General features: G+C 49.6%; 1 long non-coding RNA gene across 1 annotated transcript; it reads left to right on the forward strand.

Moving 5' to 3' along the window:
• The first annotated feature begins 4,558 nt into the window (after positions 1-4,558).
• On the forward strand, positions 4,559-4,774 carry LOC144892789 (uncharacterized). Its single transcript, XR_013623943.1, has 2 exons — positions 4,559-4,622; positions 4,730-4,774. It is a non-coding gene; the product is annotated as an uncharacterized LOC144892789 (long non-coding RNA).
• Positions 4,775-12,943: the final 8,169 nt, after the last annotated feature.

Consider the following 12,943-nt stretch of genomic DNA (forward strand, 5'->3'; position numbering starts at 1 on the left):
AGTTAATGGTTCTTTCTGCTGCTGCCCATATGTGGGGACCTGGGAGATACAATTTTACAAACCTGATTTGTATGACAAAATGGAAAAGGATTCAGGATGGGGGTAAAGGTTTGCTATTTAGTCAAATATAAATATGCTATGGTGGGGGGTTTTGAGGTATATGGAGAGGTACCTGAAAGAACCAGGCAAGTGGGAGGGTAGTTTAGTTCAAAGTTAACTGTGTTATGAAGGCAGCGGGTAAGGAGAGTCTAAGCACATTTTATACTGTGATTGGATCATCAACCCACACATGGTTTTACTATTTACAATGCACTTTCCTCCTCTCCAGAAACATGAAGCAGCACCGCAAAATTACAAGAAAACTTCTAATTTGAGCAACTCTTCCTTCATATTGCTCCAGGTAGCTTTATGCCTGATCTAGCGCCGCTTTAGCCACCAGCAGTAGATATTTTGTCCTCCGCCCTCAAAATTGTTGGCGCACAAAATAGAACTGACAAAGCCTGCCTGAGATGTGCTATCAAACACCAATTTTCAACTGGGATGGTGTCAACCATTGGCGAGATGCATATTTACACCAACACCACAGAGCAAGAAAAACAAGTGTTTCTCAAAATCTCAAGAGGAGTACTTGTGGGCCGAGTGGGGGTGCTTAGTAGTGATACATATCTGTGCAATATCCTGTGCACATCCAGCTTGGCGGGGCTTGCACATCACAGAGCACGGCTCATCACTCTCCGTGATGGAGAGCCGAGACTGGTGGTGAAGTTTCTTTGCATCTCCCAATCTGTCATCTTTAGGCATCTTGCATGGAAGGGTCATTCGGGGTGAAGAGAGGAGATAGCCTTGTGTGCAATGTACAGACTTCTTTGGAGATTGCAATGGTGTTGGCGAGATCATTACGTACATAGTTTGGCGAGAACTGTAGGCAGAATATATTTGTATTATGTGTTGTCTCAAATATGGAAACTCTTATTTGAAAGATGCCGAAGGCAGAGCCAGCTTAATGTCTTTTGAATATATGTTGCTCTTGTATCTCAGGAATGGTGTTTTACGGATGGATCCACAGCTACATAAATACAATCGATGTGTGCTATCTGAGCTTTCTCTTGAGCTATGCTTGCTCTTATCCCTCGTCCCATCTCATATCTCTTGACCCAGTCACACAAAGCTCTTCAGAACTTGCATGAACATCACTCAGGTGTCTTGCATAGCAGAAAGCTGGTGCCGAGAGCCTGGTTTCTGATCCTTTTCGTAATTAGCAGGTTGGAGTTTCGTTTGGTGCCATGAGAAGGGAGGTTGGGACCATGAGAGGACCATGAGAAGCACATGGTTGTATCAATTTTCTTATTCTGAGAGATGGGAAAGGATTTTTTTGGAAGGAGGTGATTGGGGTGATCGCAGCATGGAGCATGAGGAGGGGAATTATCATGGAGGTAAATAAAACAAGTCAGGAGACGATGATGGTTCACGAGCGAGCGGTATTCAATGACAAAGTATGGACTATAACCGAAACAGGCCCGGACAGGCCAGGCCCAGAAAAGTCAAAACGAAGGTTACTGATCTTGAAATGAGATAGAAAATAATGTGTAATCAGTTATGAGGTTAGTTAGCTACACAATACCGAAAATTCTGTTCGATTCCGACAACTTTGAAAATTTGACCTTGTGACCTTCAAAGGTCAAAGGTCGAAGATTCTGAAATTTGTTGAAAACTTGTATTTCATGATGTATGTGATAATATAAAAACATGTACGACATTTCACCCTATCAGGAAGCGAACAATGTAATAAAACCATCAAAAATCGACTTTTCTAAATTTCATGACCTTGTGACCTTGACCTTGGGGCGAAAATGAAAAATCGAGCTCCGTGGAGCTAGACAAATGAGATTGGCCTAACCAAATACCGAAACCCCTGTCAGATTCCACCAAACCCCTCGGAGAAGATGTAGCTTGAACTCGATTACCCCCAAAAAAGACATCTTTTTTGGGCGAGGCTCCGCCCACAAGGGGCGCAATACGCCCACTCTAGGCAGGACACAACTAGATCATGATATCAACCTCCCACCCAGGTTTCATCAAGATCGGATGATATCATCGGGTAGTTATGCTGCGGACAGACAGACAGGGGTAAAAACATAACCTCAGTCCACCTTCGGTGGCGGGGGTAACAACTACGCCCTTTTACTCCTTTTAATTCCTATCACATTACATAATGCTGGTTGAGCCCGCGGAACTTCAGTGCAACAGACGGGGAGGATTGGATGCAAGGGAGCACTTTGTCAAGAGAATACACAACTCCGTGAGATAAAGGAATCATACCTGATCAGTGGTTAAGGTGTGTGTGAATTATCCTGTTATAACAATAGGTTGTGCAGAGAAATGCTGTTCGTTTTTGAAGTAAACAACGCCTCGGAAAAATAAATGTTACCTTGTAGCGACCCATGGGTCCCCCAAGCGAGACCAGCAACAGAATCTCCTTGCTCCAGCCGGTGACGTAACCGGCGGGCAAACCACGGCGCCGGGGTGGCCGGTCACGTGACCACCAAAGCGTGCCGCGCGTGCGGTTATAATCCTTTGCACCTGTCGGTCACGTGACCACCAAAGCGCGCCTCGCCTAAGAGGCGTGGCTTTCGGTTTCGGTTGTGCTTTCTGGTTTTGATATATATGCAGCCCGATAAACGGGCTTTTCAGAGTTCCCGAGTTGGTTTTTACAATAAACATCTTCTCGGACGAGTCTGTGTCGTGCCCGTCACTTCGTCCGTCTCAAGCAAGGGCTCTGCTCTTCAACCTCAACATTAACTTCACAACAACAACAACAGGATTGCTTCTGAGAAAGAGGCTGTTCGAAGAGGCCTGAGGCCTATATGTGCTATCGCATTCTCAAGGCCTATGCCGGGACTATCAGCTGCAACCTTTCGATATATATTTGATCATCCTTGCTTTACACTGAAGCGAAGACTGAAATGGAAGACATAGCGATTGTGAATACTGTATACCGCTTCCGCAGATAGCTTGGGCCTACCCGAAAGGAACATGGCGGCTGAGGCCAGCTGGGCAGCCAATGGGTGTAAGGCAGTCCTTCGATGCTCCGCCCACTGATTTACTAATACACTGTCCAAACATCCAATCAAAAACCACAGTTTGGCTATTTAGTATATAAATGCTTATGTATTGAAATATGAAACGTTTGTCAGATTATATTGTTTGTTTCTAGTTTGGAGAACATTTTGAGCAGTATGTCAAAGAGCATTATGTTTCTCATCTTTCAAGCCAAAAGCACATACTTTTTGGTAAATTACATGTGATTACACATCTTGTGAAAGCGATTACACATCTTGTCGACAAATGGCAATTCCGACCCAACATGTCCGCTGTCTGAGTTTCATTTGTCTGAGATATGTCATCTGTAATGCAAACAAAAAAAAACAATTAATCGCCATTATGTGCAAATCTCGAAGGAAACATATTCGGCTGTGTGTTGCTCAGAGCAAATTGTGTTCATGGTCAATTTGAATGCCATATTTTGCCTTTGCATACCTGCAAATTCGTTTAAGATACCTGGACCTACATCAAATACAGAGTTGTAAGAAAAGCGTGTTTTGCATACCAAGTAGGAAATCTCAGCTCATTTAAGCTTTGTACACATTTTAAACGACAAGCTTTACTCAGTATAATCACCCAGGGGTTAGTTGGTGATCTTTCTGTCCGATATTAGTTAATTAAAATGGAATCCCTTTAACACCCACAAAATTGGTTCTGAAATAATGGATGTGTATCTTTCCCTCCGATACTCAAAATTCCCTCATATGGCCTTCTTTCCAAATATTCATTATTTATCATTTAAAAAAAAAAATTGTGCTAAATGTTCATGGCAGGTTCTATGCATTATTTATCATGCCACAGTTCACATGACAGAATATTTTATTTGAACAAGATTCGATGTATGACCACTGAATATTTTTTCAAGACCTCAGCATCCGCTACATCACAGTCTGCGTGGACCCTCACTCTAACATCTGCTCCAAAAATTTGATGGGTTACATGTGAGATTCTGCACCATTCATCACATGTTCATATTGCATCACCGAGTTCTGTGGTCCATGTTGTTGAGCTCATAATTTAGTCTGGATGCCAAACCACTAAAGTGTGTTTTAGGGTCCACACAATGTTTTCTGATGGTTTCTTAGACTGGCAGGGTCTGCTGACTCAGAAACCACCGGGTGACATCTCGTCATCCTTGGGGAATTTTTTATGGCACTTTCCTGTATTGAGGGGTCAGGCACTCATTATGACTCAACGCGTGCACCCCGATACATGAGTGCCAAATATATAAATGAAGAAGTATATTGTCAATCTGTTTCAAATTCAGTGGGGAGATTGTGAGTCCTGCAAGAAACAATGGAGTGTGGAGTGTAGTTCGGTGTATGTAGGTCCATGCTGAAATGAAGGCAGACAGTTCATTTATTAATATAATGTAATTATATAATGTATGTGGTGAAAATGTAAGTTGAACCCAGGTGTGACGCTCACTTAAACCACTGGGCGGTGTCTATAAGACCTCGGGACGTCCGCGACTCGAGGCCACTCCTGCGACTTTATACAATGACATGTAGAATTGAATGGTACGTACCCACTTATATTCTAGGCTTGCTTGCATTGACTGATATATCCAATCTTTCTCATATGATGCCTTGATCCTGACATATATGTTGCATGGTGTATTTTACAGGATGATGTTACGATCTAATTGAAATTAAACCTATCTATGGGACGAGTTGTGGATTTGGTTGATTTTCACAACACTTAATTTCAATTATGATCTTCGGAAATGGCGGGACACGAGTCTTGCGATGGCCGGATGAACGCAGATCACAGACGAGCGTTCCCGACATTCTCCGCGCTCCTGCGAGGCCCACCTCGGAGAAGAATGACCGGCGGAGGACCCGTCGAGCTAGCTCCCGCTACGGAGCTCCGACTACTCTCGCCGCCGGTCTGCCTCAAAAGGACCGGATGCGATGCGGACCTCGCAAGCCTTTTGCGGGACCGCGTCGTCAAAACGCAAACTGCTCTCCTGAGGCCCGAACGCCGGAGCAGGCATGACGGACTCCGGCAAGGCGCCTGCTGAAGGAGGCCACTGGGAAATGTCCTGGGCCGCAACCCCGTCGGAACGACGGACCCGCTTGGCGCCGAAGGTACGAGTCTAGCCTCGGTTGCTCGAAACGCTAACGGCTCCGTCCGAGAGAATCATCCTAGATTTGCGTGCCTCGGCCCGAGATGAGATTCCCACGCGAGTGATCACGACTCCCATGTCGGCCATGCCTCCACACGGCCGGCACACTCCGACCACTCGCTACTCGGTGGAATCGCCTCCTCCACACGGGCCGGCTCACCCTGACCACTCGCTTCTCGGTGGAACCATCTCCTCCGCGCGAATCGCGCACTGCTCGTCGGGATCACGCCGTGCCTCACACGGCCGGCTCGCCCTGACCACTCGCTTCTCGGTGGAACCACCTCCTCCGCGCGAATCGCGCACTGCTCGTCGGAATCACGCCGTGCCTCACACGGCCGGCTCACCCTGACCACTCGCTTCTCGGTGGAACCACCTCCTCCGCGCGAATCGTGCACTGCTCGTCGGAATCACGCCGTGCCTCACACGGCCGGCTCACTCCGGCTGCTCGGTGGAATCACCTCCTCCACGCGAATCCCCTCGCTGCTCGGTGGAACCACCTCCTCCGCGCGAATCGCGCACTGCTCATCGGAATCACGCTGTGCCTCACACGGCCGGCTCACTCCGGCTGCTCGGTGGAATCACCTCCTCCGCGCGAATCGTCGTGCACTGCACCCATCGCGTGCTAATACTCTGGGAGGCCCACGATTCCATTCTGATTCCGATCACCTCCTCGCCGCGAAGCCGCACGTTGCTCCCTTCGCGGGCCCTACTCGGTGAGGCCGGCGATTCCTATCGCTGCTCGCCGGAATCACCTCCTCACGCACAAATCACGCTGTTACAGACGCGGTGGTGGATGTTAGTTTACCGAGCGGTTTTGGTATGACCACGTCTGCACAAGTTACCCGATTATACCCGAACGTTGACTAATCGCGCTACGCTAGATCAATGAAGGAAAAGACACACGGCTGGGATTAAAATGACGCGACACCAGGGATACGGTTCTCAAGACCTCCGGAGGAGATTATATTCGTTCGGAAGGTCAGATTACAGGGACGAGAGGTACAGCATAGAAAGACAAGCACTTAGACACAATCTTATATTAACCCCAACAGACGACAGATAAACGGGACAAAAGGCTGACTCACACGGGGATTGATGGCTAGGGAAGGCAGGATCGATGGCTCCAGGTGCACCTGGGCTCAGGGACAGAATCGACTCGGTCCGTCCGGTCCAGAGATGCGGGAGGTCTCACAGCGCTCGAGGTAGTGTCTTGCTCTTCTTCAAGCTGGGGGCGCATCTGACCTCACATCCGGTGAGTCGCTTCGTATATCCGGCGGGGAGTGACACGCCCTCGGCTCGTTAGCTCCGCCTCGTGGAATCGGCACGTTGCTTCTCATTGGGTGCGTGCGGGGGGTTTACCTGGCTCCGCCCTTGACGAGGAGCTGACAGCCAGCCCCTTCGTGGTAACCCCGTGGAGCGCATGGTCATGGCGGCTAACCGAGCTGGTGGGAGGACGCACACTCCCCCCGCGCAGCGTCGTCGTTGTTGTAATTGTTGTTGTAGTTGTAGTTGTAGTTGTAGTTGTTGTTGTTGTTGTTGTTTGGGGAAGAAGATGGAAGGAGGTATGGGAAAGGTCCTAAACTCACTACTGGTGCCATATAATCACATTCTGGTGCAACGAAGAGTCATAATTAATGGAAACGAGTCCTTAACTGACATAGACTAAGAATAACTAGCAAGATGTCCGAAAGTTGTCTACGTGTGATGCGGTGGACCTGGGCACGACATTTAATGGGGGAAAAAGGGGAAGGTCGGCTCTACTGATTGTTGTTTACAGACAATGGGACTAGGGAATGGGGGATTGGGGATAGTTGGGGAGTATTGGGGAAATAGGGGAATATTTACAAGCGGATATGGAGGCCAAATTCCATATTCGCAACATTGCACCCTTCTCTACCCTCGGGGCGTCCCGACCCGATAAATTTTTACCTACTTTAGTGTGGCACGCAATGTAGTTCCCTCTACTATTAACTCTACCCTGAGTGCGACAGTTTTACAGATATTCACAAATGAGTAAATATGTCCCCCTGCGACGTTGCACCCTTCTCCTCACAGAAACACACCCACAGGATAACCGAATCCGGAAAGAATCCTAAAACTAAACATACAGCCGGTAGGGAGCATTATTTACACAAGACTACGCTGATATTTACACTACGATCCAGGACCTGTTTTTGGAGGAACACATGCAGATGTTATGCATAGAGAGAGCACGCATGCTAGCATCGATACACCAACCCACGAGTGCTCTGTGGCCTACGGCCTTTAATAATGTGCAGAGCACCCCTTCCAAGCATCAAGCACCACCCCATCACACAGTGAGCACCATCCGGTGCACCAATAAAGTGTTTACAAATCACCGGTGGTGTCGCAGCCGGCCGATGTTCTGCCGCTGGTCTTGCCTTCATGTGGTGCACTTGGCCTTCTTACTTCTTTTAAACAAAATAAAGAAAGGCGCCAACCGCGTCCATTTCTTTATTGTGGCCGTCAGGGGGCCAACTATAAGTGGTTCACCTGTATGGCATAGGTGCCACGTTGACCCATAGGTCCATCCACGGGTGGTGCTTGGCCGCAAAAGAGCTGCGGTCCATTGTGGGTGGCCACAAACATTGCGGTCCATATGGTGTATCGATCCAAGCAGCAAGCAGCGAAAGTGCAGGCCCACAACTGCGTAGCCAGCACCGCTCTCTCCTCTCTCTCTACCCCAAAGCCAGATCCTCGGAGGTGGGAGACAAAAGAAGCAGACAAGTGAGTAAGGTGGTAAGGGCGCAAAAGTGCACGCAATGCAAGGTAATGCACACTGGGGGCACATGGGAACCAGGTGAGACAGGTACGTTCCTACCGTACGCTCCCCCCCCCCCCCACCAGGTAACCTACATGGCCCCTCCCTTACCCCTTACTGTATCCACAAAACACAACACTACCCATAAACATCTACTTTACAAATCAACAAACATCCCTACTGTCTTCCCCGTTCCTCCCATATACCAAATTCGTCTTCTCTCCCTCCTAACCAATCAAATTTGCCATTTTCAACTCAACATCATAATTTGCCATCTCCAACTCAACATCATAATTTGCCATCACCAATTCATCATCAGTCCCTCCTAAGGAGGGAGAGATGGAATCACCCCAATGTCTCATCCACGTCGTGATGCGTCTCACAAATCCACACAGCAATTCTCATTTCTGCAACACAAACAAAGAAAACACAGGTGTGGAGTCATCATCATCACCACAGGCAAGTGGCTGCGTATGGTGCGACAGGTTCATCAATCCTAACTATTTCCTAAATGACTTTAACAACTTTACACTACCCGGGGTCTTTCTCCGGCCAAACCATTGGCCCTCTTACACTATGGGTTCTAAAAACCAATTCCCATTGGCCAAACTGTGGTGCTTTTCAATTTGGGGTCTCACTCCCCCGATTCATCTCCCGGTGCCCTCGCACAATTTCTGGGCTGTGGCGTGTACCTCTCCCAGTGGGTCTACCCACCTGCACACCTCCACCACTGCAGTTGCCTCCGAGCTTACCTGCTCCTTACCCTAACCTAACTACCTGGGGAAGGCCCTCTGGCACTCTCCCCACTCGGTGCCCTCTCTGGCACGGGGCTGCCCGATCCACACCCGGGATCCTCAGGCACCCACTCACAACTACCGGCTCCCAGAGCCCACCTGCGGCCTCACCTGGCCGACATCCTCACAGTGGTGGAGTGCCCAACCAACTACACACACTAACAGGCTACACGCCCAGCCATTTCCACAACACTAATGCACCCATCCACAACACCATTCTGCAACCGCACCACAGATGCCAATATCCAACCACAATTTACCTGTACCCTCTACCTAACACTTACACTACCCGCCCCGGATACTCGTGAAAGGGGTCCACTCTTCCCCCATCCACACCTTCGCACCATGCACACCACTCCGTACCACTTACTCCAACTCTCTCCACACACCTGTACCTGCACACCTGTGCTCTCACACCTGGTGCCACCTGCACCCTTCTCTCCCCAAGCGCATTCGCGCTGATCCACAACACTCACTACTCATACACTGCTCCACACACCTGTCCAGTTGCACACCTGTGCAATCACACCTGTTCAATTCTCACACACACGGCATCATCTCAGCTAACTACTCCCTTCTGAAACTTGCGCTTCCCAGTCGTCCCTTTAAACTATTGCGCTCCCTCGTCATTATCATCCACACTAATCTACCTGCGTCCCCACTACAGGTATCAGTCGCTAACTAAACTTAACGTTACCTAATGTCATCTTCTAGGGCCCTATCAATATAACCTAACCCACCCGGGCTAGTTTTCACTGCCATACACCCCTTAAGCTATTGCTCCTTTGCCCCCAGCATGGGAAGGGTGGCAGATTTGCCATCCCACCCCATTGGGGGTCTCTCACTACCAATTTTGCACATCAAATTTCAACAAATTAAAAATTTGCCAATCATCTGCCAATCACTGTACCATTACCAATCATCACTCTGCCAATCCTTTGCCAATCATCAAATTTTGTTTTTCTCTAATTTTGGGGCCAAAACACTAACCTCATCACCCAGTCTACTCACTAATGCCTCTCGGTGCGCCAATTCCTGTCCAAAGCCCGGCTTCGTAAAGCCAAGCAATGGATGCTGGTTGTTTTGTGCCTGCGGCTGGATGCGTCCGGCATTCGGGGCAGGGACGGGGGCTTACCCGGGCCGAGATCCCACGCACCCCCTCGGCGTGGAGCCATCCAATGTCCCGATCTCGACCTGCCGGCACGTCTCCACAAAACGTGGTCGCCATGACGACCCTTCCTATCCAGCTGCCCGCTCCACCTAGTGGAGCCTGGACGCGGCCGTTCAAAGCGAGGCCCGGCACGCACCGAGGGCCCGCTTCGGCTAAAAGTCGCTCTAACCTCTAACCCGTGTAACGTCGATGCTTCACCTGCATGCTTACACCCCGCAGCCCGTTCCTTGCTCACACATCCAGCCGTGCCCATGCTCCTCGTACCTTTCCTTACACACCCAGGTACACCCATTCCACTCACAGCCTTGGTCACACACCTGACCACCGAACACTTTGGCACACATTCGTTGGTAGCACACCTCACCAACACACTTCTTCGCGCCCCCTCCTCGGTCACCTCCTCTGTGACAATCACAGGTGTGCTCTCATTCGCACACCCAACCACGTGCCTCACCACTAATTCCAGCGTGCATTCCCACTCACGCTCTACCATTCCAGGTGTGCATCCTTCCATCCCAGGTGTACATCCTCGCTCACCTGTCACAACTAACTCACGCTCCATGTCACTCACTACTTTCACCTCCATTCCTGACAGCGCACTCACCCTTACTCTTGACAGCGCACTCTTTCCTCATGCACCTGTCCGTCACACACCTTTCTCGCGCACACTCTCCCGTTACACCCTCTGTAACACTCACCACAGGTGGACACTCTTCCTTACTTCTGACAGCGCACTCTTTCCTCATGCACCTGTCCGTCACACACCTTTCTCGCGCACACTCTCCCGTCACACCCTCTGTAACACTTACCACACCGCGCTTCCATGTGCCCCCTCGCACACGCGCTACGACCGACTCACTCTCGCCAGCACCCTCACTCCTTGGCACGCACTTTTTCCTCACACACCCCAGAGTCGGACTTTCTCGCACACCTCCTTTTTCGCACACCAGACCTGTCGCACACTTCACCAACGGCCTCTCACGAACACCCGGGTCCATCTCGACCCCCAAGCTCCTTAAATCCCCTGGCGCATCATACGCACGACCATATTGGTCACCACTTACACCGGGTCCTCTTCCTCTTCGCTTCTCCTCCATCACCTGCGAATCCCTCATCCGGTTAATGAGCACATCATCACGATCCAAACACAGACTTTGGACCAATTCTTTTACTTCCTCTTTTATCTCTTTGTTATCCCCTCTCCGTCGCTTCTTAATTTCGCTCACCCCTTCTTCCACTTCTTCTAATTTCTGCTTCACCTCTTTTATTCCCCGGTACGTCTCCTCAAGCTCGTCCTCCAAGGCTACCTTGACCGTTTCCATGTGCGTCCTCACCTGCCGGTCCTTCGTCTCCATTACCTCTATCACCTCGTCCAACCTCGTTGTCAGTCCCTCACGTACCATCTGACATTCCCTCTTTGTCGCTATCAAGTCGTTTATGTCGTTTTGTGTCGCTTTTAAACCTCCTAATACCGCAGTGTTCCTTTGAACCTGCTCCACTAACTCCGTTTGTCCCACCGTCAGCTGCTCCACCTCCTGCGTCAGGTCCTCTATGCCCCCTTGTAACTTTACAGTCCCCTTTCTCACCTCCTTCTCCATGTGCTCCTTACAGTGCCTCACCTCCTCGCGCACTCCTCCGACCTCCTCACTCACTCCTCTTCTGATCTCTTCTCCCATCACTTGCATCTCCTGCCCAGATGCCACCCTCATCTGCTCCATTTCCTCCCTGTGAGCATCCAGTTTGGCTTCTACCCCCATTCTGACCCCCTCTATCTGCTGCCCCATTTGGTTAACTTCCCTTTCCGCTTGGTCCCTCATGTCCCTCAATTTGCCTTCCATGGTGTTTTCTAACCCCTCTAACCCTTTTTGCATCCCTTCCATTTGATTCTCTTGAGCGGCCATTCTGTTTTCTACCCCCGTTAACCCCTCCTGTATTTCCCCTAATCTATCGTCTAATTTCCCAAATTTCATGTCTAATCCCTTAAAATTATTGTCTAATCCCTTAAAATTATTGTCTAATCCCTTAAAATTATTGTCTAATCCCTCACTGGTACCCCTCGCTTCGTCCCTCATTACCCCCATTTCGTTTCCCATTACCCCCATTTGGTTTCCCATTACCCCCATTTGGTTTCCCATTACCCCCAATTGGCCCTCCAATCGCTCACTCTGAGCCCTCATTTGCTCACTCTGAGCCCTCATTTCCTCCCTATTCTGGGCCATAAGGGCCTTCATTTGTATGAAAAACAAGTTCAAATCCACCGGTGGCGCCACTACGGTCGCGGGCGTGGACGCCGTGGCCACCTCGTGCATGACAACGCTATTTTGCGACCCTGCCGCCCTCACTGCTTCGCTCTCCTCCCGTCCCTCAATTTGGTCCTGGACCGACCCTGCCTCACTCTCCCCTACCGGACCCCAGCTGTCTTGATCCGCCATAGCGCGACTTTCAAAATTCGGGTTTTTATTTTCGTATAACAAAATCAAATTTCGCCGTTATAATTTCACGCGGGAAACGCGCTCCGAATCGATTCTAATTGTTACAAATTTGGGCCTAATAAATTTAGTCCCGGGTTCGAATTCCACTCCTCGACACCAATTGTTACAGACGCGGTGGTGGATGTTAGTTTACCGAGCGGTTTTGGTATGACCACGTCTGCACAAGTTACCCGATTATACCCGAACGTTGACTAATCGCGCTACGCTAGATCAATGAAGGAAAAGACACACGGCTGGGATTAAAATGACGCGACACCAGGGATACGGTTCTCAAGACCTCCGGAGGAGATTATATTCGTTCGGAAGGTCAGATTACAGGGATGAGAGGTACAGCATAGAAAGACAAGCACTTAGACACAATCTTATATTAACCCCAACAGACGACAGATAAACGGGACAAAAGGCTGACTCACACGGGGATTGATGGCTAGGGAAGGCAGGATCGATGGCTCCAGGTGCACCTGGGCTCAGGGA

Source organism: Myxine glutinosa, chromosome 7, assembly GCF_964187855.1.
Source record: "Myxine glutinosa chromosome 7, kmMyxGlut1.1, whole genome shotgun sequence".
Taxonomy (NCBI): domain Eukaryota; kingdom Metazoa; phylum Chordata; class Myxini; order Myxiniformes; family Myxinidae; genus Myxine; species Myxine glutinosa.